The 26,085-nt window shown below is 36.6% G+C and overlaps 1 long non-coding RNA gene across 1 annotated transcript in view; it reads right to left on the bottom strand.

Moving 5' to 3' along the window:
* The window catches only part of LOC143244009 (uncharacterized), a 58,524-nt gene extending 36,306 nt beyond the window's left edge, over nucleotides 1-22,218 (bottom strand). Inside the window, exons 1-2 of the long non-coding RNA XR_013024865.1 lie at nucleotides 21,372-22,218; nucleotides 6,302-6,445 (exon numbers count right to left, since the gene is read on the bottom strand). This is a non-coding gene — a long non-coding RNA (uncharacterized LOC143244009). The remainder of the gene's footprint in view (nucleotides 1-6,301; nucleotides 6,446-21,371) is intronic.
* Between the last annotated feature and the right edge of the window lie 3,867 nt (nucleotides 22,219-26,085).

The raw sequence follows: 26,085 nt of genomic DNA, 5'->3' as shown, positions 1-26,085 counted from the left end.
CCGTCCCTAATTTAGCAGTGTAAGACTAGAGGGAAGGCAACTCGTCATAACCACCCGCCGCCAACTCTTGGGCTACTCTTTTACCAACGAATAGTGAAATTGACCGTCACATCATAACGCTCCCACGCCTAAAAGGGCGAGCATGTTTGGTGCAACCTGGATGCGAACCCGCGACGCTCAGATTACGAGTCGCACACCTTAACCCATCTGGCCATGCTGGGCGTTTTCTGAAAGGTACAATCGTCTTTGCTTTTCCCAGTTCTGAACTTTCAACAAGCAATGACAGTTGCAAGTATAGTATACAAGAATATAGCTAACGTGCAAATGCGTTTTGATTAGCTCGAGGGATCCGTGCCTGTATCTCCTACAGGAATGATGAAGTAGGAGGAGGCTAGCAATCACAATAGGTAATACTTGGTGCTAGTTACAATTATAGGTAACATTTTTCAACGGAATACGTATGAAGAAATCAGACCGAGAAAATAACACTCGCTAGATGTCGCTGTACACACACACACATAGTGTACACCTGAAAGTGATGCAGTCGTTTCATCGATAAAACTCTGAATAATTACCTTCAGATTTTTGTAAATTTTTGCTCGAATAGGTATTAATGTTCACAACATAAGATGCTAATACATGTATATTTCGTCAGATTTTGACGAAATTCGAGAGGGTTGGGTTTAGCAATTTCATACATAATATTTTGTAAAGGTTTTGCGAGATTGGTTGGCGTTGGTTGGTCGTGTTAGTTGTTATTTATGTTTAACATGTAAAGGTTTAGTCAAGTTAGTTGGACTTTCTTGGAAAATGGTGCCATGATTGTTAACCGATCAAATACGACTGCATGTTTGTTCATTTGTTTTTAAATTTCAAGCAAAGCTACATGAGAGCTTTTTGCGTTAGCCGTCCCTAACTTAGCTGTGTAAGACTAGAGGAAAGGCAGCTAATCATCACCATCTACTGCCAACTCTTCGACTACTCTTTTTACTAACAAATAGTGGGTTTGACCGTTACATTATAACCTCCACGGCTAAAACAGCGAGCATATTTGGTGTTGACCTTCACCTTACGATTCGAGCGTCTTAACCACCTAATCAAATACAAAGTAATGTCAATCGTGAACCAATCAAATACGAAATGATGCCACGACCGTAAGCCAGTCAGTAATTGCATTTTCCCACTAAGTTAAATGTATCTCAATGAGAAAAGCAATTATATCACTCGAATTATCATCATACACAAAAATAAAATCAACTAATGATTCTATGCATAAACATAAAAACTCTGAAAATATTTCGGAAAATCTGCTATATTGTGAAGTTGAATAGACCTAACTTTGAAATAATGGTAGGCCTGGTATGGCCAAGCGCGTAAGGCGTACGACTCGTAATCCGCGGGTTCGCGCCCGCGTCGCGCCAAACATGCTCGCCCGCCCAGCCGTGGGGGCGTTATAATGTGACGGTCAATCCCACTATTCGTTGGTAAAAGAGTAGCCCAAGAGTTGGCGGTGGGTGGTATGACTAGCTGCCTTCCCTCTAGTCTTACACTGCTAAATTAGGGACGGCTAGCACATATAGCCCTCGAGTAGCTTTGTGCGAAATTCCAAAACAAACAAAATAATGGCCAACAATTAACAACAATGTACAATATTTTATCCAAGTCGATGTAGTTTGTCGAAGCCAAAGATTAATCGACACTTAGTTTTAACTTTGATCTATACAACTTTATCCAAACAGACAAATAAACGGAGATCGTTCATTTGGAACATACGTATATAAAGATGCACTCAGAAATATTTATCGCTGCTTCCAGAGAAGTTTCGATTACGAATTCAAACCCCTTACAAATAAACACAATGTTGACATTACTGAAACCTAAGCCTAATTTATAGGCTGGAGTTCCGCTATGTGGTCATATTATGTTCGTCTTAAACAACGTTATCTCAAAATCATTTGCAAAATAGATAAAGCAAAAGCCTTCTTCATTATTTTTGCAAGTGAGGAAGAGGTATAGGTTTTAGTGGTTTTATTTTGTTATTTTATTGTAGCGAGTATTATCCCATTTCATTCCATAATGGTTACTTCCCGAATTTTTTTAAGCCATTAAAATAAGTTGCTCATAATATTTACTTGACACATGATTCCCATACTGAACCTCATACTTAGTCCTAGCGGCATTTTGAAAATTGACAGTAAAACACCACTGTGGTCCATACGTACTACAAGGTAGTTTTCACCAAATTAATCGAGCTCTTTTTGTAACTTGCGAAGTTTTATTTTTACATTTACCTCCTCCCCCATCGGTCCACAAATTGCATTTAAGTCATACCTACAAAGCAACGAAAATAAAAGCAGCGGTTAAAAAAAACACAGGATTTAATAAATGGTCTACTGTAATCCAAACAACAGTTAATACGTAGTTGACCCTCGCTAGTACAGCGGTATGTTTCCGGATTTATAATGCTAAAATCAAGGGTTCGATTCTCCTTAGTGGGCTCAGCAGATTGCCCGATGTGGCTTTGCTATAAGAACACACAGACACACTCATACGTAGTTACATAAACTTTTCTACAGATGAAATTAACTGCAAGCCCCTAAAAACAACTTATAATTATTAAAGATAATACCAAAATATTCTGTTTAATGTATTCTAACTGTTGTTTATGAATTCTGCACAAATACACTGCTGGCCAAAATCTTAAGGCCAATGAACATAAAGAAAAAATATGCATTTCGCGTTGTTAGACTCAACCACTTATTTCAGTCGAACTTCGAAAGATAAAAATAAGAAATAAAAAAAACTTTTCAGCAGTTAATACGGAAAATGTGAACACAAAGAAATTAGCCTAAATACTAGCTGGTCAAAAGTTTAAGACCATACTGAAACGAAGCGTTAATCGGTAAACACGTAACGAAATTTAGTCACTTGTATTCAAGCATTAGCATTGTCAACATCTCCCATTTCCTGTGGTATATTTGGTAAAAACATGGCAAAGGCTAAAAAGTTGACAGAGTTTAAACGTGGCAGAATTGTCGAGCTGCAAAAGCAAGGTCTCTCTCAACGTATCATCGTTTGTAAGATTGGGCGTTGCAAATTTCTTAAAAGACCCTGAGGAACGAGAATTTCAAGTGGTCGGCCCAAGAAAATTTCGCCAACGTTGAGCAGGATGATTCGACGGGTTGTCCGGCAACACACCAGCCGATCGTCGAACCAGATTAAGGCCCTTACGGACGCAGAATGCAGCTAAAGAACAATAAGACGACATCAACGAGAGAAAGGCTTTAAAATCTGTAAACGTCTTCAAAGCCCACGCCTCCTTCTACTCCACGAAACAGCTGGGTTAAATTTTGCTGTGAAGCACCAAATATGGTACGTAGAAAAGTGGACGAAGGTTTTGTTCTCTGATGAGAAACAATTTAACCTGGATGGTCCAGATGGCTTCCAACGTTATTGGCACGATAAGGATATCCCACCGGAGACATTTTCTACACGACACAGTGAAGGAGGGTCCATCATGATCTGGGGTGCTTTCTCCTTCCATGGAACAATGGAGCTTCAGCAGCTGGCTACATTGGCATGTTGGAGAGAGCATCTTTACTGACAGAAGGACCTCGCTTGTGTGGAAATGACTGGATATTTCAGCAGGAAAACGCTGCAATTCACAATGCCCGCAGGACAAAGGACTGTTTCATGTGCGAATAACGCGATTGTTTTGAACCATCCAGTATATTCGCCCGAACTGAACCCCATTGAAGATGTTTGGGGGTAGATGGCAAGGAAAGTCTATAGAAATTGATGTCAATTCCTAACAGTGCATGATCTTTGCGAAGCCATCTTCACCACTTGGAATAACATTCCAGCCAGCCTTCTGCAAACGCTTATATCGACCATGCCAAAGCGAATGTTTGAAGTTATTCGCAATGACGGCCGTGCAACTCACTACCGAGACCTCTTGTTGGGCATTTCATACCCTGTTTAGGACTTCTTTTTGGTATGGTCTTAAACTTTTGATCAGCTAGTATTTAGGCCAATTTCATAGTGTTCATATTTTCCCTATTTAATGCTGAAAATATTTTCTATTTTTGGAACCACCATCATCAAACAAGACAGACCAATGTTCTATCGAAACATAGTACATTTCTTTAAATATAAAATCAGCTCATTATGTCCACAAATCATTGTTTGCAAACTTGATATACAAGTTGAAGTACTCGTCCCGTGAAGAGAAGTTTTGTAAATTAAGGATTAATGAAAGGTTATCTTACGAAGTTGTTTCCTTATTGTAAACAAAAAGCAACTAAAAACGTCCATAAAAAACTGCAAAACTAAACATTTGTATTTATCTTTCTATAGATCCAGTTTTCCTCCATATCAAATTTAACTTGGTGAAGATCCACCCACAGAAGTTTGGACAGTGGTGAAGAATGACAACAAACACACACACAAAACTGAAGATTTATATGCACCTCTACACGCACTTAACGAACCTCCATACCAATTTTGGTTGGAGATCCGTCCGCATCTGCTGTTATTACCAGTTCATGTGTCTGGAGCGATACGTTAAAATAAATAAGGTAAATGTCTTGATAATATAAAAAGAAGCTTGAAACGATACTGAAATTTACCGGTAAGCAAAGCTTATGGTCTTTTTGTATTTGTCATAAAACTTATGTTGCACGTGACACATTCAGCCTGGAGACATTTAAGCTATCGAGAAACGTAAACTGTCATCTCGCAATAATCGATTCACTCTCTACCTAATTAGCTAAGTACCATGCGCGTGGGGGTGGAAACTTAGAGCTATGTGAGGAATGCACATCACAGAATATTTCCATTCATTAGTTCATATTGACAAACATTTTTTTTATTTGAAACTCCTTAGCTACTACTTATAAGCCACATCGTCTGACAAACTTGGTTGTATATATGACGTTATGGCCAGAAGAAATGTGGACAAGTCAGGTTTCTTCTAATATCACTACCCACCCACATTAAGTAATGCAGCGTAAACTATAATGAGTTGAATTTTCAGCCACTCACGATAAATGCGTAGTCACCGTGAAATTGTTGTCAAGGTAATTTTTTCTACATCTTTTGAGCCAACAAATTTAACCACATGTTGTGTGTTACAGTCTCTCGTTCTTAAAATATTGGGATTCTATAGTTCACAAATCCTATTTTACGTAAGTGGTATGTGTGGTGTAAATTACCTGATTTTGTTGGATCTAAGAAGATTTAGCTCACCTTTAACCTCCCATCCCCACCCAATAATAGATACTTTACTCTTTTACTTCTGTTATTTTTACTGGTGTTTCAGACATTTCAGATTCCATATTTTAATTCAATTTCCTTCTAAGATAATTTTTGATATATATATATTTTTGTTATTGGTATCGTACACTGGTCGAGTTTATACTGTAAAATGTATCCGCTGGTTCCACGCTAATTATGTTGTGTCCAGGTTGCTGAGGTTTAATTTAATCCAGATAGAATTAATCCGTTGATACTTCACACGCTTATCCAACGCTAGATTAATTTACTAAGTGTACAGTAAAAAAAATTCGCATTTTCCTTTATCATCGCCCTTTACCCTTTCCCAATACTGTCAGGTTTTACATAATTTCACACACGTCGTGATTTGTAGATACCCACAAAGTTCTGTGTTCACACTGCAGTCCATTGCAACAATCATGTAATATACAAATAATTTTTCAGTACACGTAAATTAAACTTTATTTAAAAAATAAAATTAAAATGTATCGGAAAATTTATGTAAAGATTTGCACTGAGTGATCGTTTTAATAATATTATTTATTTTATTTTATGAGAAGAAGTACTTCTGATCTTGTTTATCATGTACGATATACTTCTCCAAGATGTATTAGAGTGAGTTTAACGGTTTGAAAAGGATAAAAATAATATTTTCTCTTATCAAAGTGTGTTCTTTTTTAATTTCGCGCAAAGCTACTGGAGGGCTATCTGCGCTAGCCGTCCCTAATTTAGTAGTATAAGACTAGAGGGAAGGCAGCTAGTCATCACCACCCACTGCCAACTCTTGGGCTTCTCTTTGACCAACAAATAGTGGAATTGATCATCACATTATAACACCCTCATGGCTGAAAGGGACGAGATTCGAACCCGTGACTCTTAGATTACAACTCCAGCGCTCTAACCATCTGGCCATGCCGGGTCCTGCAATTATGATTGGTTTGATTAATTGTTTAATTATATAATCGTAATCTTCTAAAAATTAAAACAGTTCAGATTTTCTGGGGCAACGTTGAACAGACAGTTTTACCTTTTGGGCAGAGTCCAGAAAATCTGCGCCATAATCAGTTGACAATATTTCACCTTCTTCACTCCTCAACATGGTGTCCATACTAGAAACTGGTCTCAACTCCGCTTGGTTAGGTGAAGGAAGTAAATTTTCTTCTTGATAATTCTGTTTTTATTAAGAAAAATTAAAACATTTTCAAAATATGAAGCTATGTCAGTAACCGTGACTGCAAAAAAAAAAAAGAAAGCAAAAGAAAAAAATAGTTAAAATATAACGACAAATTTATTTTTAAATATTTTCTAAATTAGTAATTTGTAGGTGACGGTAAAAAAAAATTCGCTGACTAATCTGTATGATTAAAGGGTGACGTAGGACTCGCTATTTTGTACAACTTCTTTTTACAAAATAAATCCATAACAGAGAAGAAAGGTCGGAATAATTCATGATGTTCATCTGTTTTGATACCACATTTATCATCACACGGCACCAGGAGTTATGAACATTATTATTTGACACAAAATATATGTTGGTTTGCGTCGTACCCTGCTGTCAGTGGTACAAGGCTCGGCATTGCTCCATTGTCATGAGAGGTCTTGAAAGATTGATGTATTTCTATTTATAACCCCTCTAAGGGTGGATTAATAAAGAAGAAAAAAAAAGGCCTCCTTTGGGGCTAAAGGTATTTTCAACCCTGAATGTAGCAGATGAAGTATGATTCTTCCCTTGTTACCCTAATATCGTATGTTTGGTTTGATTTTTTTTTAATTTCGCGCAAAGCTACGCAACGGGATATCTGCGCTAGCAGTCCCTAATTTTGCAGTGTAAGACTAAAAGGATGGTAGCTAGTTATCACTACCCACTGCCAACTCTTGGAATACTCTTTTGCAAACGAATAGTGGGATTGATCGTCACCTTATAACGCTCTCACGGCTGAAAGTGCGAGCATGTTTGTTGTGATAGGGATTCGAACCAGCGACCCTCATATTACGAGTCGAGTGCCTTAACCACCTGGCCATGCCTGGCGCTAAATCAAATAGCTAGTACAGCTTGTTGTAGCTCCTGCTAAAACTATGAATTTATCATCATTGCGGTCACATTGGACAATCTGCTATGTCCACCGCGGGAATCAAACGTTAGATTTTAAAATGATAAGTCCATAAATTTACTGCTGTACCATCGGGGTACGGTATAATTAAATGTGTATCACTGCAAAGCTGGTGTCGTTCCACAGATAGGTGTCTATTGAGCTTAAATTATTTTAGTTTTTTATAAGTTCCATCTGATTTTGCTGCTCGAACTTGCACACGAAATATTCAAGTATATTCACTTGGTCTTGGAAGTAAGTTAATAATGTATTTAAGTTAATAAACTACATTCCGTTGTACTTTATACTTCAGTGACGTTAAGTCTTATTGATTATAACAATTAATTTGTGTGTGTATTGATATACACCCATGAAGATTAACGTAAGCTGCAAGCTTGGTTTTGTTTGTTTTTTTCATTTTGAACTTCGCGCAAAGCTACACGAGGCCTATCTGTGCTAGTCGTCCATAATTGAGCAATGTAAGACCAGAAGGAAGGCAGCTAGCCATCACCATCCACAGCCAACTCTTGGGCTATTCTTTTACGTAGTGGGATTGACTGCTTACTGTTTCTTTCATGAATAGTTTTTGGGAAGAGGACTTAAAATTGAGTGATAATAACAACAATGATTCGCCATGTTTTATCGCCGTTCTCTTTGTGCATTGAGTTAGGATAAAATATTTCTAGTCAGGTTGTTTCATAAGATGAGCTTCGATAATTCTGTAAGCTATCGTACTTTGGCTTTGGTCTACGTAAATAAATAACTTCCTTTTCGTCGGAAATCGTTATTGAATAATGTTAATTACGTTCAATATGTTCTGTAATTCTGTTTGGTTTGTTTTGAATTTCGCGCAAAGCTATACGAGGGCTATTTGCGCTCTGTAATTCTGTAGTATAAGGTCAGTGATATGGATATAAGAAACTAATAATAACGTAAAACAGCAACAGACTAACAAACTCCACGAAGCTATGAATGTTGGGAAGATCTCGAAGGCCTTCAGTCCAACTGCTTTATACGTCCCATTATTTTTAGTATTTTTGGACCAAGAAATATCAAGTTATGTATGACTCTATGGATAGTTTAACCCTTAACAGAGCCAAATGTGTATCTTGAACAATGAAACAAAGTGCTCATCTTACCGGTGATACACGTTCTGCTGGACTCAAGTATCTGTCATTCATGCTATTCAAAGTGTGCTGAAATCCTTGGTTTAGAAGGATTCCATAATGATTTTGTAACTTTTAATCAACTGATTTGCATTATTTCATTGGAAAATTCCTTTTAAAATATTTTTCATTCTATTGCAACTAATATTACCAATAAATAGTGTTTTTCACACTGAATTTACGAACGTTGAAAATAATCATGGTAAATAAGTTTGTTTTGAAATTAAACTACACAATGGAAAATATGTGCTCTGTCCACCATAGACATCGAAACCTTACTTCTAACGTTGTAAGTCCGCAGACATACCGCTGTGTCGGTAAATAAGGATGTAATACGTAGATCCCTTTGTGTTATTATGTATCTGTAGCAAAAATATCCCTTATTTGTATATAATATACAAACTCTGAGAATATTTGTAATAATAGATAAACAATATTATGCTAAATAGCATTAAGTATTCCTGGAAATCAAAGACTTCATGGGTCATTGAGGATCAAGCTCCTTCATTATTCCCAATTACATCTATAGCTATTTCAAAGGAGGTTTGTACCTAAACACAAACCCCTGGACACATGTGTCACGTTTGATTCCACTAGTTTGTATGTGTGTGTGTTTGAACAGTTTCAAACGTGGCGTCTCCAAGATCCTCAGGGGAGCTAGGAATACAAAATGTGATGCGACATTCGGGTTCAGCGACCCCTACTTCTACATCATTGTCACTTGTCGATGACCTTTCTGGCACGTGTTAGTCCTCTCTCGTAATAGAGGAGCTACGTCATACAAATAAGGGCATTCCACGAGCCACCCTGAAAAGTTTGATCTTGCTAGTTCCAAAACTATGGAAGAGTTTGCAAAGAAAGGTTCAGCAAGAATTAATACAGGATAAAGCCAGTTTTAACATTATTTTCCTGCATTATATAAATGTGAAAAAGAAAAATGTTTGAAAGTTTTCTGTAGTGCATCATCCACTTTAGCTTTAACAACAAGTAAATTTGGATTTCCGTGGAACCAACAAAGTCTTAGCTCTTATTATACCAAGGTTTTGTTGTATTAGTGGAGTCGTAGTAAATGTTGTTATGTGTCTAAAGAGATTCATTGTACTGTGCTGTATTTTCTCAATATAGATTATCAGAGAAATGGTACCATAACAAATGAAAATCATATTTATTAGAGCCATTATCTTCTGTTATGAAGCATACAACCAGTTTCTGCCTTGTGTAACGATCATATACGTACTTTAGTGTACGTGAAGTCTTTTTTGTCTTTACAGTTTATATAAGACGAGTTAGGTTTAGTTGTTACCGTGCTGGTCTATGGATCTGTAGGTCCAACATTCACGTTAGGTCATTGCAAGCACATTACGTGACTTGATACATAACTATAGATATTTATTTTTACTACTGGAAGCAAAACAGCAACGATATCTATCAGTTTTGGTACTGTAGTTGTTTAGGAACAATGTGAAGCATGTAGTGTTTGTGTGTGAAAACCATATCTGGTTAAAAGAAAGGCTACAGTAACTGTTTGCGTTATGATTCACAAAGCTACGTGATTTACGAGTCCTGGGAACCAGTAATGTTGCACATTTATAACGTGTAGAATTTTTAAATGTTAACGAAACGTGGTGATTGTGAAGTAGCTGAAATAACGCATAATCTCTGGATGCACATGATTATTTCTTTCACAGTTTCGTGCAAAGCTACACAGGGGCTGTTTGCGTACAGCAATCCATAATTTTGAGCTAATGACAAAGTCCGTTCTTGTCTTGACGCAACAGTTGCACAATGCGCTAGTTGTGTTTTAACCGAAACGGGGATCGCATCCAGAATTATGGTCTTAAAAATCCTTATTGGCTGCTAAGTCACGTGATTCGATAATTTTAAGCAGAAGAAACAAACTTTACAGCACAGGAACAATATTTAATTCGACTTGAAAAATGTTTGTGATATGTTATATCAATAGTTACTAATGATATGTAAAACTACTCGAAACTAGTGTAGTCTTGGTTCAGGGTTTGCTGTCGATACTAGTACTGGTGATACCGGTACTGGGTTATTGAGATAATATTTGTTATCACATGTCCTATCTTTGGAGTTTTCACAGAACATTTCTAGTACTTCAGCTTTGTTTTTCACAGAATTATAAATATTTGATGTGGTAGTTTTGAATTTTTACATCAGTCGATAAGCGAATTTCACAGTGAAAATCAGAAATCGCATGAAATATATAAGACTGGTGATTCCCACACTCTGGAAGAGAACGTGAATGTGACAACGAGAGTGACTGCACGTTAAGAAGGTGTGTGCGTAATTAACCCTTAACACGCGGGCAGGTCAAACGAAGCATGTCACGTTGGTTTAATGAGTTAAGAGCAAAACCTTATTAAGCTACTTAATTATCAAGATATACGAAAAGCTTATACATCAAATCATATATAATGAATCAATTTTTTAATATTATATAAGCTTTAAGTTTTTACTTTTGTAAGAAAATATTTGAAAACAACATCATGTTCCCCTAGTGTGAGAATTTGGATATTTGTTCTTGAGCCGTTTTCTCTTCTAGATTTGTTTGTCTACCACCTAGAAAACTGCGAAATGTAACGTAAAATATTCTCTATAATTTCGTTAGTAATATTCTGAAGTTATATTTTTATATTATTCAATCTTACTGGGCTAAAGAGCAATCAATGAAAATTCAGCAACTACTCTCTACGCCTACCTCTAGCATGCTCTAACTTGCAATTTGCTAATAGATTTTCTTAGGCCGACTCCCGTTAAATTTATAACCAAAATAAATCCATGACAATAGTTGTGAACCATGTGAGTTTGGAGATAAATAATAATTTGGTTTAATGTGGAAGAAAAATTTCCCACGAGAACACAATGAGAAGATTAGTTGAATTTCTAATTGCTTAAGTCACATGAGTAGAAATGTTCCAGAACAGGTACCGGCAGCCTTCTACCGCCGGTACTATTACGTTAAGTGATGCAACAATGAATAGAGTAGATTTATTTACTTCAGCTCAAACCCGAACCTGTGCTCTGTCTACTGGAGAGAATTGAACCCCAGATTTTAGGAGTGCAACTCCGTACACTTATCCCTGACAGACAACAAGACTATAGAATAAGTCTACATTTTTTCAACTAAGTCCGTAATTTTAGTAATATGACGTGGAAAACTTAAATTCATTTCTTCAGCAGCAAAAATTTAATTACCGCACAATTTTACAAGTATCAGAAATTATTACATTTGTAAAAGGTCACGGCAAATGGGGATAGTCTGACTAAAAAAATTAATTTTTATGTCCTCTGTTTTAGAAAACTATGAAATCGTAACCAACTTAATTACTATTTCCTCAGTTTTGCACAGAGCTACATGAAGGCTATCTGCGTTAGCTGTCCCTAATTTTGCAGTGTAAGACTAGAGGGAAGGCAGCTAGTCATCACCACCCACCACCAACTCTTGGGCTACTGTTTTACCAACGAATAATGGAATTAGCCGTTACATTATAACATCTTCACTGCTGAAAGGGCGAGCATGTTTAGTGTGACAGGGATTCGAACTCGCGACCTTCAGATTACAAGTCGAGTGCTTTAACTACCTGATCATGCTGGGCCTTTCCTCAACGACAGAGACAGAGCCCTCGAAAGGCATATCCACCTTGTTTCCAAAGGTAAACGAACTTTGCTACACTTTTGGTTGACAAATATACAATAATAAACAATAACGTACTGATCAGAGGGATAAAACAATATTAAATTACATCTTCGTGCGATTTCCTGTTCTTCCTATAAGTTTCTGAACTTCCAGTGTATTTTTGAAGAAATGTGAAGTTTACTGTGATAAAAAATCACGATCCCGTGAATACAATGTGATGAATAATTTATTTCTATTCAATAATTTTGAATTTTTATAGATCTTTGATTCAACATTTATATAAAAAAAAAGCAACCGTACTTCTCCGTTTGATAAAAAGCTCGTGAATATGAGCTGGGAAGCTCGCGATAACAACGTGAAACAGCACTGGAGTGATTTTATAAGCTTATTTAATATCCTTTACTTGTAAGCCTTGCTGTAGGTTATGATTCAACTTCTGTGAGTGGAAGGATTTGAACTAAACAGGAAATATAAAAGCGTAGTTCCGAACATATATACGTTTCATTTCATATTTACTTTCTTTCAGTCTTTATTACCTTCATTCATTATGGGTGACAACCACACATTTAACGTAGTAGTATGTCAATAACCTAAAAAAAATGCAAGTGTGTGTTTTTTAAAAAAGTTTTTTTCATCGGTCATAAGGGAGTTCAGCATTACTTGTGTCGTTGGTATGATAAAAAAAAAACTGCCAGAAACGTAGAGCTCAAGTAGGTTATCAGGAAGTGATTAATCTTTACACTGTAAATGGCAAGGCATGGTAAAATGGTTATGGGGCGCTCTACTCGCAATCTTAGGGTTGCGGGTTCGAATCCCAAACATGCTAGCCCTTTCAGACAAGGGAGAATTATAATGTTACGGCCAATCCCACTATTCGTTGGTAAAAGAGTAGCCAAAGAGTTGGCGGTGGGTAGTAATGACCAGCTGTCTTCCTTCTAGTCTGACACTGCTGAATAGTGGGATTGACCGTAACTTAATAATGCCCACATCGGCTGAAAGGGCGAGCATGTTTGGTGGAACAAGGATTCGAACTCGCGACTCTCAGATTGCGAGTCGAACGCCCTAACCATCTAACCATGCCGGCCCGCGTGCAAAGCAACATAAGGGTTATCTGCACTAGACGTCCCTTACTTAGTAGTGGTAGATTATAGAGGGTAGAAAGAGAGACAACAGCACCCACCGACATCTCTTATACTACTCTAATCGAATAGTGGTATTTGATTGCCACTCTTATAACACGTCCACGGATCCAAAGTATGAAGCGCATTTTCTGAGGCAATAGGACCCGAAGTTTGGGCCCTAGGGTTTACAGTTAGGTGACCTAAGCCCTAGGTCACACATGATCCAACTGAATTTTGAGACATTATGTATATAGATTCCCTTTCTTAGTTACAAGTGCTCGAGATATCATACTTCAACGTACATACACATACATGTATACTGCAGTGAAATAGACCTTTGCCAAACTTTCTAACTAGCAAGTACTCATATGATCGTGTTAACAATGTGCAGCTAAGAGGAATGGACAGCAGTGAACTTTGAACTGTTGTCATAACTGTCCTTCTTCATATCAGCATGAAGAACAATATCTATTTTCAATCGCACCAGATAAAAATTCAGTACAGTGACACTGGGTTTGATTGCATCTTACCTACAATTTCTATTACTGTAATCAAATACTGTATAAATTGAATTCGTTTAATTTAGAATAGACGTGCTTGCGACGCGTTGGGTTAGCGACCACGCTTGCTGCGTATTGATGTGGAACTTTAGCTCGTAATCCGGTTGTCATAGTAACGCTTGGAGCAATCTTATAACTGCCACGACTGTCCTTTTCTTATGTTTATCTTACGCCGTATCTTGCAATTTCCTCGAAAGTACTCTTTTGTTCGTAGCCGAGAGAGTATTAACTATATTTATTTTCTACATCAACTAACAAATACCTATAATTTGGCTACATTTACTGCATAAATATCTGTGTATGTTGAAAAACGTATATTTCTGAATTACACGAATAATGGACGTGATGGATTTAGTATTATATACATATTCTGATATCAATGTTTGTTTAAGTTAAATTTATATTTAGAAATATGCATAACTTATACTTTTAAATCTGTATTGCGAAATTTCCACCTATTCACTAAAGCTGTAAAAGATTCTTTAGTGTAAGAATCAACAATGTATGCGTGTACGTAAACACTAATGTATGGTCTATATTGTTGTGTTAGTTGAAATTTCTAGATGCTATCCTCATGCTTATAAATGTAATCGACGCGATGCGCCAAGAGGCAGTATATATTGTTTGTTTGCTGCAGTTGGTACACCATAAACTTCGGGAGCTATAACTGCGATTAACGCTTATTAATTTGGAACTTCAGATATTTGACTGGGAACGTTTATAGATATCGAACATTTACAAGCCATTTATCTTCAGCGGATTTACATCGGACATTAAGACTTTTACGAAAACATTGTATAACTTTATCGCTGGAAAACTCGACGCAGAGCTAACTAGTTCCCCGTTAAGTGAGTTATACCTATGTGAACTCAAAATTAATTCACTCATCGTAAACCCTCGATAAGAGACCCAGTTCCAAACCAGATACAAGACTCAGTATTGTTTGTAAGTTGTAAAATTCTTCTGTGTTGATCATTATAACCGTTATTATAAATTGTGTCATGGTTTGTATATTAATATATATTCCTAATTAAAAAGAAAGAAAATATAAATACCAGTCTTGTTGGAAAGATTTGCTACATATCGACGTTCATTTAACTTCTAAACCTAAATTACAATTTATCTCAGTTTCGGGTTATTTGAAACTGTAACAGGTAACATGGACCTCAGTATGAAGGAAAACTTAATGCTCGCCCGCATGTAAACGTTTTGTGATCCTATGCCCAAGACAAAAATTAAATCAAATTAGTCAAGCTTCGCTCCGTAAAACGTAAGTTCCTCTTGCCTACACAAACCTAACACAAGGGAGCGTTGATATGAAGCATGAGTACTCGAATAGAGGAACGATATTTAGATCGTCTGGTACAATTATTCATCAATATCAGAGGGAAAAGTGCTTGAAGTTAAATATTTGAAAATTTTTCATTGTATTTAGGGTAAAATACTGATTTAATTAATATTAATTTTGTATAACTGCATTGTTAAACTCAACAATTTCAGGTATCCGTTTTTCTGCAATGGAATATTGAATCAAACAGGGCTAAAGTGGTTTTATTGATTTGAACTAGATTAAACGTGGTATCATAAAATATGATGAAAAACTATTTAGTTTTGATATCAAGTTATTTTCGTTTCTGACTAAATATTGTTTGTTTCTTGAATTTCGCGCAAAGCTACGCAAGGGCTATCTGCGCCAGCCCATCCCTAGTCATCACTCTTTCACCAACGAATAATGGATTTGATTGTCATATTATAAAGCCCCACTGCTGAAAGGGCGAGCATGTTTGGTGGAATGGAGATTCGAACCAGCGACCTTCAGTTTGCAAGTCTGCTTAATTACTTTGTTGTTTCTTATACCATCACTTCAGTCCTGTTTATCTCGTCTAGACCAGAGTTGAACTCTGTTTCTAAGCCCAGATGATATCGTGCTAGAGGGGCTAAATAACGTTCCCTAATGGGACGGCGAAAAGTTTGTGGATTTAAATGCTAAAATTGAAGTTTAATCCCAGCGATGGACACAGCAGATAGCCCAACGAGTATATAAATTTATTACATAATCGGTATTATAAAGTTATAAGTTTTGGACGTCAGATCAGTACGTGTATATAATGTGCATAATTCATGATGTTAAAAAACACGTGGATTCAAGAAATCGATGCAACACAAAATACCCTCAAAATCTGAGCGTTTTTGAAAGGGAACTTTTTTCTTCTAAAGCAAATTGGGAATGCATAATGGCCGTGGAATCTCGTATGAGATGATAAAATGTAACCCTAAATGCTATAAATATATAGTTAATATTTTTCTACATGTTATTGGAAAAAACAACATAAACAGACACTTATGTAAATAGGTAATACAAAAATATTATTAACTTCTCAACATTTCTGCTACTCGCTCTGAGCTATCTCTGCTAATCAGATTTTATGCTTCACGCTGATGTCAAATATCAGAATTCGAGAATCAAGAACCAATACGAACAAATAGCAATGCGCCAAATACTTAGTTGTACCCAATACATGTTTAGCTGTACCCAATACATGTTTAGCTGTACCCAATACATATTTAGCTGTACCCAATACATATTTAGCTGTACCCAATACATGTTTAGCTGTACCCAATACATATTTAGCTGTACCCAATACATGTTTTACCGTATTTGTGATAATCGAAGTTTTTCTTTCACCTTAGACTGAAATATAAATGAGAAAACACCTAAAGTGAATTCCTTTCTACGTATTACTTTCAGCGTTATCATAATCATATGAAACACGACCGATTAAAGCAGGGCTCCATCTATCGAACAACATTAGCTTATAAACCTTCATTGCTGTAAAGTATTTTGTTGCCGAGCGACAGCTTGCAATCAGGTAGAAACAAATTTTCACGACAGGAAATGAATCAATTATCTGTATAAAGAAGCGAGCGTACTTACTGTGTGCTCTTCAGTTACAAATAACTGTCACGTGGCTTTCATTTAGGCTAATTACTGGTGTTTAAAGTGTTAATTATGCTAGATTTAATTAACTGGCAGAAAGTTACCGTTATGCCCTTGATTTAATGGTGTCTTATTAACAAATAAACTTCCACGTAGCATTACTGACAGTGTTCAATTTAGGCCTTTTCACCGAGGAGGGGGTGGGAACGAACTGAAAATTCTACAAAATGAAAAACGTAAACTAATATAGCTAAGATATCTGAGAAGGTTTTGTTGTTGTTTTTTTATAAGGAGGAATTCCCCCTTTACACCCTCTGAATTCGACACTGATAATCTAAGTTATCCCAGATAAAAGTAAACTAAGCCACCAAATAACATACGATATAATTTTTTAATTACTTGAATGCAAATTAGTTTTCAACAGCCTCTATGAAAACGTCACAAAACAAATTAGACGTTCACTTTTTTATTTCCTGGGTAAACGCGGAACATTATTGTTTTAATTTTGTGCTCATTCTTTCAACTAATGTAAATTTTTTACGTATTAAAAATAAAAAAAAACAGTATATTAATATTAAAAAGAAAAATTCAAGCAAATTTATTTTGACTGTGTGTTGAAAAAACTTAATGGCTATCTGTGGTATGCTCACCACAAGGCTCTAAAGACGACTGGCTCATAGCGGTGTAAGTCAAAGTAGCCACTGAACAGGTGTTGGAGAGCTAAAGATGTAGTCCATGTTAGAATCATGCTAGATGAATGACGTAAAATCAAAAGAGCAGCTTTACCTTTCGTGGAACTAAACTCGTCATGATGTGTAACGAAATCAGCACCAAAGCTGTTACTTATTCTCGCCATGTTAACTGCACGCACTTTGCTGTAATAACTTCTGCCAGTTTATGCGTTAAAGAATCGTTAAGGAGACACGAGGTAAAATAACACACAACGGGTAACAGACATTTGCAAATGAAATAAAATATACGTACGTTAATGTCATCTACTTGTAATAACTTTATTCTGAGCATTATTGACTAGAAATACGTTGAATTTTTGTACCAATTATTATGACAAATTGATTCAAAGCGAGAAGCGTTAGAATAAATATAAAAACAAAGTTTTAATTGGTCAAATGAAACAATGGTAAAAATAACACTACTGTTTCAAGATTTGAAAACCTTTTAACAGGCCCGGCATGGCCAGGTGGTTAGGGCGTTCGAGTCGTAATATGAAGGTCGCGAGTTTGAATCCCTATCAAACCAGACATGCCTTTTCAGTCGTAGGAGCGTTATTATGTGACGATCAATCCCACTATTCGTTGGTAAAAGAGTAGCCCGAGAGTTGGCTGTGAGTGATGATTACTAGCTGTCTTCCCTCTAGTCTTACATTGCTAAATTAGGGACGGCTAGCGCAGATAGCCCTCGTGTAACTTTGCGCGAAATTCAAAAGAAACTGAACAAACTAATCGTTCGTTTGTTTTTTTTCTGTTCAGTGCAAAGCTATACAGTGAACTATTTGTACTGTGCCCACCGCGAGTATCAAACTCCGGTTTTTAGCGATGGGAACCTTCAGACTTACTGCTGAGGGGGGGATAATCGTCATTCATCTGCATGCAACCAAATGCAACTGCTCACAAATCTAAAAGTTATATTAGTCAAAAGTGGAATAGGAATTTTCAACCTGAATAGAACCCGAGGTGAACTAAGTCACATGATCAAGTTAAGAGACCAAAATGGAGGGGGTCACTCGGCAACACCCACTGCAAAGGGGCTTTATCTGACTCTTCGAAGTGTTTGTTTGTTTGTTTGTTTGTTTTTGAATTTCGCGCAAAGCTACACAAGGGCTATGTGCGATAGCCATCCCTAATTTAGCTGTGTAAGACTAGAGGGAAGGCAGCTAGTTATCACCACACACCGCCAACTCTTGGGCTACTCTTTTACCAACGAATAGTGGGATTGGCCGTTACACTATAACGTCCTCACGGCTGAAAGGGCGGGCGTGTTTGGTGCAACCGGAATTCGAACCCGCGACCCTCGGATTACGAATCGAACGCCATAACACACTTGGCCATGCCGGGTCTTAAGACTAGAGGGACGGCAGCTAGTCATCACCCTCCACCGCTAACTCTTGGGATACTCTTTTACCAACAAACAGTGGAATTGGCTGTAACATTATAACACCCCCATGGCTGAAAGACGAGCATGATCGACAACGGGGATTCTAACCTGCAATTCTCAGATTGCGAGTCAAGCGTCCCTTAACCACCGGGCCTCATTAAAAATTTCATTTTCACGTTGTCTTTCTAAGTCATTTTTAGTTTTAATGCTTATTTTTATTTTGTTATAATAATTGGTTGGGATGACGTTAACATAACCAGACCGTGTGGAAATGATCGAAGTATGTAGGGGAATAAGGAATTTTTAAATATTGGAAGACATATAAGTGAAAGAGAAAGAGCAAAAACATAAACGTGGATACTGTTCTGGGCTGGAATAAATTATGTTAAAACTGTGTGAGTTGGTGTTAACTTTCGATCGGTGCTAGTTACTTCCTTAGAGCGAAACGAAAAGGCAACCTGATAATGAATATAGCTAATTAAAGATACTTTTTTGATGTTGCTACTTACAAAGCATAAAATGTAGGATTTTTTTTTTCAGTTTGGGTGGTACTCTCGCTATTAACGATGTTATCGGCCATAATCCTAATAATATCTCACGAAGTCAGACCGTTAAGAAAGCCTGTTCCACACAACAATATCAAAGTTCTCTTTGCACTAAAACCAATCAAATGTAAATGAAATGTAACTGCTAAGGAAGTATAAGAAATTAAAAATATGTTATTTACTCAGATGCATAGTAAATATAACATGTTAAGAAGACCTGATCACTTGGCTGTTAGTAGGTGTGACAGTTAATATTAGACTAATAATAATAAGTTTCCAAGTCTTTCATTATCGGCCCTATAATATCGTGTTTGTTCTTATTGAACACCAGTGGCACAGAGCCAGTGATCAAATATTATACATATATATTATCAATGTTATTGTGAAGTAATATCACACAAGCCAAATCTAAAAGTAAGTATATGTTTTACATAAATCAAGTACTAGCTACGATTTGGGAAAACCAGTGCGATTCGGTTTTTCTTAGCTTAAACATATTGGTGGATATACAATCAGATAATCCATAATAAATCACAACCATGCAAACACTTTTCTGTTTAAAATTCTGTTTATTTTAAACTATCAACAGGTATATAAAGGAAAATCGCAACTTAAATTTTAGAAATTCTAAGCCTTTCAACAAACTGAAGTTAATGTAACAAAACACTTGAATAGTTAGGTAAAAGCAACGAACCAGGGGCTGTTAGCCAAACACCACAGAATGTATATATATAAATGCATAATTATAGTTTATGTTCTATATCACGACCAATAAAGTGAAACATTCTTTCGTTGGTAATTATTTTAGCCTGCAGTATTTTAAATAAATATCAAAGATCAGTGATATATCATTATATCCATGTTATATTCTTAAAAACATCTATAAAAGATATATATACAAAAATCTAAAACCCTCAATCACGTTAGATATATATATCCCACTATTCGTGGGTTATTCGTGCTAACCGTCTCTAATTTAGCGGTGTAAGGCTAGAGAGAAGGTAGCTAGTCATCACCACCCACAGCCAACTCTTGGATTACTCTTTTACCAACGAATAGCGGGATTTACTGTAACGTTATAACGCCGCCACGGCTGAAAGGGCGAGCATGTTTGTTGTGACGAGGATTAGAACCTCCGATATGCAGGATGCTAGACGAGCGCCCTAACCATGCCAGCCCTCCGTTTAAGCCCTAAGTCTTTTTGTTTTATTTCACTCTGTTCATAAGTCGCAGCCATTGCTATAAAAAGTTTTATTTGTTAAAATTATATAAGTATCATATTTTCGAGTAAACCTTATACACGGATCTTGAATGTTTTGAGTGTAGGCACTCAAATAATAAAATAATAAAAGTTAATCACGCAGAGACCTAGGTACAGCAATAGTAATATTTTTATATCGGATAGTTTATTGTTCCGCGTGTTTTTATATGCTGAAACTACTAATTCATCAGGAAAATATTTTTACAAGCAAAAATAAAGAAACGAAAACAGACGGTTAATCTAAGCTACTCAAGAGCTGTTTGCATTAGCAGTCACCAATTTTTAAAGTGATAGTCAGCGAGTTACCGCCATCTCTTCGGCTACTCTTTAACAAAGAGTAGTTGGGTTGACCGTCGCATTATAACACCCTCACGGCTGAGAGGGCGAGCATTTTTCGAACAAATAAATATAAACAAATAAATCAATATAAAAGCGCAATATAAGTGTAGATACACAAGAAAGAATATTAACTTTTTATGTTAAAGATTACATACGTGTTGGAAATGTTGTCTCGTTTGTTCAATTATTAAACTGAAATTAATTAATTAACTGCATCGAAGCCTCGAAATTCTGTTTGAAATAACATTAATCAATTAAAATGGATCTCAAGGAAAGACACGTGCTTAGCTGTATTCCAACTTACCCTTCTAGGTAGACAACAGGTGCAAATTGAAGAAAGAGGTCGTTTTTAGGGGTAGTTCGACTCGAGATAGGTCGCGAAGATGTTTCTTTCTTCGAATGTACATATTATTAGGCAACATATACGTACGACCTGAAAAGCGGCGGTGGGACCCGTGCATCATGTACACCCAGTCAACCATGACACTGTTAAATGTCGAAGTGAACTAACTGACATTCTTCGACATTCTTTGTTCATAACAGCACCTACTGAACCTTCAAAAATGTCTTCTGTACAACTCAGGCGACATCTACCACCTAGTGACAGGTAGCATTGACTCGATTTCCATGTATAACGCAACTCAAGATATTAGATGTGTAAATCTACGTGTATATAAGTATAAGAGTTGATTCTATTTTACGTACGGTTCACTCCCCACACCACGAGCGAGAAGTTAAAATTCACAGCTGTACGTCAGATTCCCGTATCTCCAGACGCCTAGCCATCAAGAAGACGAAGTGAAAAGAAATAACAGAGACTGCATCACAAAGACAGGTGCGGCTGCTGGTGGCCTGGCGCACATTCAGGAGGATGTGCACGTGCGTGGAGACTGTAGTCAACGAAACGCTCTGGGAAGGGGATAAGAAGACGGCTCGCAGTAGGCGTGGAACAAAAGAAGTTTCCTTGGTACAGAGGGCTGGTGAAGAGGAGAAACATTAAGATAAGATATACAGTAAAGCCATCATTCTTGTCTTCTTCCTACGCTCCAGTGATACGGACTGAATAATATTATACATCGGTAATAAATTCCGTGATAACTTGTATAACATATTTCAGGTTTTTGTTTGTTTGAAAGATGAAACACATTGTGTTGCTATTGACGACCGTCAAATACACACTGATCAATAGCATTTAGTTAGAAATTTTTTGTTTTCAAAGCAACCGAGATATTTACTTTAGTAAATTACCTACTGTTATGTCAGAAATACAGAAATAAGTAGATATAAGCTATCTTGTATAAATCGTTTACTTATTTATAACCCTACCTATATTTCTCGATAAGTGGGCAGTATACAGTCCACAGCCATAAAGCAACGTGGAAACTGCCTAAAACGCTTGTAAGTTATAAGTGAGAAAACCTGTCAGGTGAAAAAGCATTTCAGTGTCTTGGTTTATTGAATGTTCCATCACAGTCACGCCTGCTCTAATTCTATAACTAGTAGTAGTAGATAAAGTGTAATATTCCATGATACCACAATCCCAGGTGTGCTTTAATCTAATATGGCAGCCAGTTCTAACACACTAACTAGCTTCTACCAGATAGATAGATTGGTGGGGGTGGTAGGTAAATAGACGGATGGATTTGTGGGTGGATATTACAGATGGGTAGGTTTGTGAGTAGACGGATGTGTGAGTAGGTAAGTAGATAGACGGATGGATTAATGGGAAGCTAGATGGATGGATAGATAGATATGTGAGTAACTAGGGGCGTAGGTAAATGGATGGTTGGGTGGCTAGATAGACAAATAAATAGATATGTGAAAAGATGGTATCGTAGGTAGATAGACGGATGGGTGGTTGATGGATAAATAGGTAGACATCTTTATGTCACAATTTTCATTAGGACAAGCCATCCTCACATAAGCAAATGTTTATTTAATAATAACCAATAACACGAAAGCGCAATGTTCTGTTTACACTACATATTTAAAAACTATATGAGTACTATTTCTTAAATCTTATAAAGAATACTTGTATATCTGTATTTTCCGTATAAAGAAAGAACCTGTTGCTTGTATATCCCTATTTTTAGTATAAAGAAAAGCTCTGATACTTTTATATCCGTATTTGTCATATAAAGAAAGGCCATGAATTTTGTATATTCGTATTTGCCATATAAAGAAAGGGCCTGGTATTTGTATATCCGCATTTGCCATATAAAGAAAGGGCCTGATATTTGTATATTCGTATTTGCCGTATAAAGAAAGGGCTGCCTGATATTTGTATATTCGTATTTGCTGTATAAAGAAAGGGCCTGATATTTGTATAACCGTTTTGCCTTGAAATATTCAACACATTATTTCACTTTCAGTAGTTTAAAATACATTGAACTAAAAATGTTTGTGTTTGTCTGTGCGTTTTTCTTATAGCACAACCACATCGAGCTATCTGCTATGTCCACCAAGAGACTCGTACCCCTATTTTAGTTTTGTAAATTCCAAGATTTACCGCTGTCCCAGCGAGGTATAACTAAAAATGTACTTAAAGAATAAGCATATGCTAAACAAGTTAAGTTCATTTGTGCCCACAACAATACAGAGAATTTTTTAGTTGCTATGATTTATAATTTTATTCTCTTTGTCATGAATGATGAAATAAAAACAGTAAATGAATGTCATGATTGGTTTGTTTTGAATTTCGAGCACACCTACATTAGGGCTATCTGCGCTAGCCGTCCCTAATTTAGCAGTGTAAGACTAGAAGGACGGCATCTAGTCATCACCACCCATCGCCAACTGTTGGGCTACTATTTTATCAATGAATAGTGGGATTTACCGTAACATTATAACGCCCTCACGCCTGAAAGGGCGAGCATGTTTAGTGTGACGGGGATTCGAACCCGCGACCCTCAGATTACGAGTCGAGTGCCTTAACCACCTGTCTATGCCGGGCAGAAAGTATTTAAATACATACATATGAAATCATAATTCGTACATGAAAAAAAAAGTTTTACACCATCTCGTAACAAATCCAAGAAATTATACGTGCCAGTGTTTTAAGGTATTCAAGCAATGAGCAGAGGCATATCTCGAGAGCGGGGTCAAATGACCACCCTAGTTTAAAAAAGTTTAAGAGGTCCGCTATATTCTGGCTTTTTTTTTGCTTTAATAAACATTTGAATGTCATGTGTGTCATCTAAGAGTTTAGTCTAGAAGACGAGGTCAACATTTCTCTTGGTGGTGGGGGGGGAACCACCTACTCCACTCTGTAGTTAGTTTTAATTATGGCCATGGTAAATATTTTAAAACGTTTGCCATATGTCTTAACTATAATTCAGGCACAGTGATTTTTGCTGTTAATAATTTATATGAAATGATCAAAACCCTATAATCCGAGTGCTTGCGAAAGGTTAATCTTTCTTCTTCAGGAGCAAATTAGGAATGATGGTGTAACTGGATAAGGATTCATATATAAAAAAAAAGGAAGTTTAGTGACGTCATGAAGGTCATCTGCGTTTACAGGAGGTGTTTTTGTATATTTTGCAACTTGTTGTTGTGTGCTTTATTTCTGATGAAACGCGGCTGGAAAAGAGAGTGTTGTATAAAAAAACGTGTTAAAGATGTTTTGCTTTAGAAAGGGTTAAGAAAATATATTATTAAAGTAAATTAAAGGTGACATCTGGAGACCGACTGTAAACGAAACGCTAAGTTCTTGAAGATGGGTATGGAAGATTACTATAAAGAAATAAATAGTAAGTATTAGAAAGATTATGGGTACACATTGAGAGTTCGTTTGTTTTTGAATTTCGTGCAAAGCTACACGAGGGCTATCTGCACTAGCCGCCCCTAATTTAGAAGTGTAAGACTAGAGGGAAGGCAGCTAGTCATTACCACCCACCATCAACTCTAGGGCTACTCTTTTTACCAACGAATAGTGAGATTGTCCGTCACTTTATAATGCTCCCACGACTGAAAGGGCAAGCATGTTTTGGTGTGACGGGGATTCGAACCCGCGTCCCTCGGATTATGAGTCGAGTACCTTAACCACCTAGCCACGTCAAGCCCACATTGAGAGTTCACATTACACGAAAAACATTAAATAAATAAATAATTATATACACGTTAAAAGGTTCTCTGGTAACATACAATATAGCTTTGTGTTACACATAAAAATTTGTTTTTATCATTCAATTTGTACAGCATTAAGTAAACAACAGTTCAGGAGTAAAAGGTTTAAAAGGAGTAACTTTAGAGTGACTCTCTTATTAAAAACATAAGCATCTCAGAGATCAGTTTAAAACAACCTGTGCCACCAAAGACACCCACAAAAAATCATTTATTTTGACATAACATGAAAATGTGGATGAACTAGTTTGAAACTGTACTAGTACAATGTCATAGCCTAAGTCCCAATGTATAAATGTGGTTCTCTTAGTTATTTTATACAAGTCTGGAATTTCATTTTGAAAAATATTTTGTTTACACTTTCGTGTAAATCATACTTTTGTCACAAAAGGACATAACAAACTTAGGAATCACTGTTTAAAGTAAAATTACAGGTTTCTCTCTCTATAGTTAACTATGTACAACTATAGTTCTTTGTTGTTGTTGTTTTGTATGTTAAAGTAAACACAAAGGTACATAATGGGGCATCTGTCTTCTGCCCACCACAGTCATTGAAATCCAGTTTCTAACATTGTAAGTCTGCAGATGTACTGCTGTGCCACTAGGGGGCAGTAAGTATAAGAAAGTGAACTATCAATGCCATACTTTCAATAGATAACAGAAGACTTAGCAAAGAAGATGAGACAAAACTATAGTACCCCCCGTCCAAGTGGCATAGCAGTATGTCTGCTGACTTACAATGATATAAATTAGGTTTTGATACCCATGGTGAGCAGAGGACAGATAGCCAATTGTGTAGCTATATAGGGTGATTCTTTTTAATCAATAATTATTTTAAACATTAAAACAATATTACACACAATATATGCAAAAACGGCTCGTTTGGGTTGAGA

The sequence above is a fragment of the Tachypleus tridentatus genome, chromosome 2 (assembly GCF_004210375.1).
Source record: "Tachypleus tridentatus isolate NWPU-2018 chromosome 2, ASM421037v1, whole genome shotgun sequence".
NCBI classification, from domain to species: Eukaryota; Metazoa; Arthropoda; class Merostomata; order Xiphosura; family Limulidae; genus Tachypleus; species Tachypleus tridentatus.
This window is presented reverse-complemented; position numbering and strand designations above follow the sequence as displayed.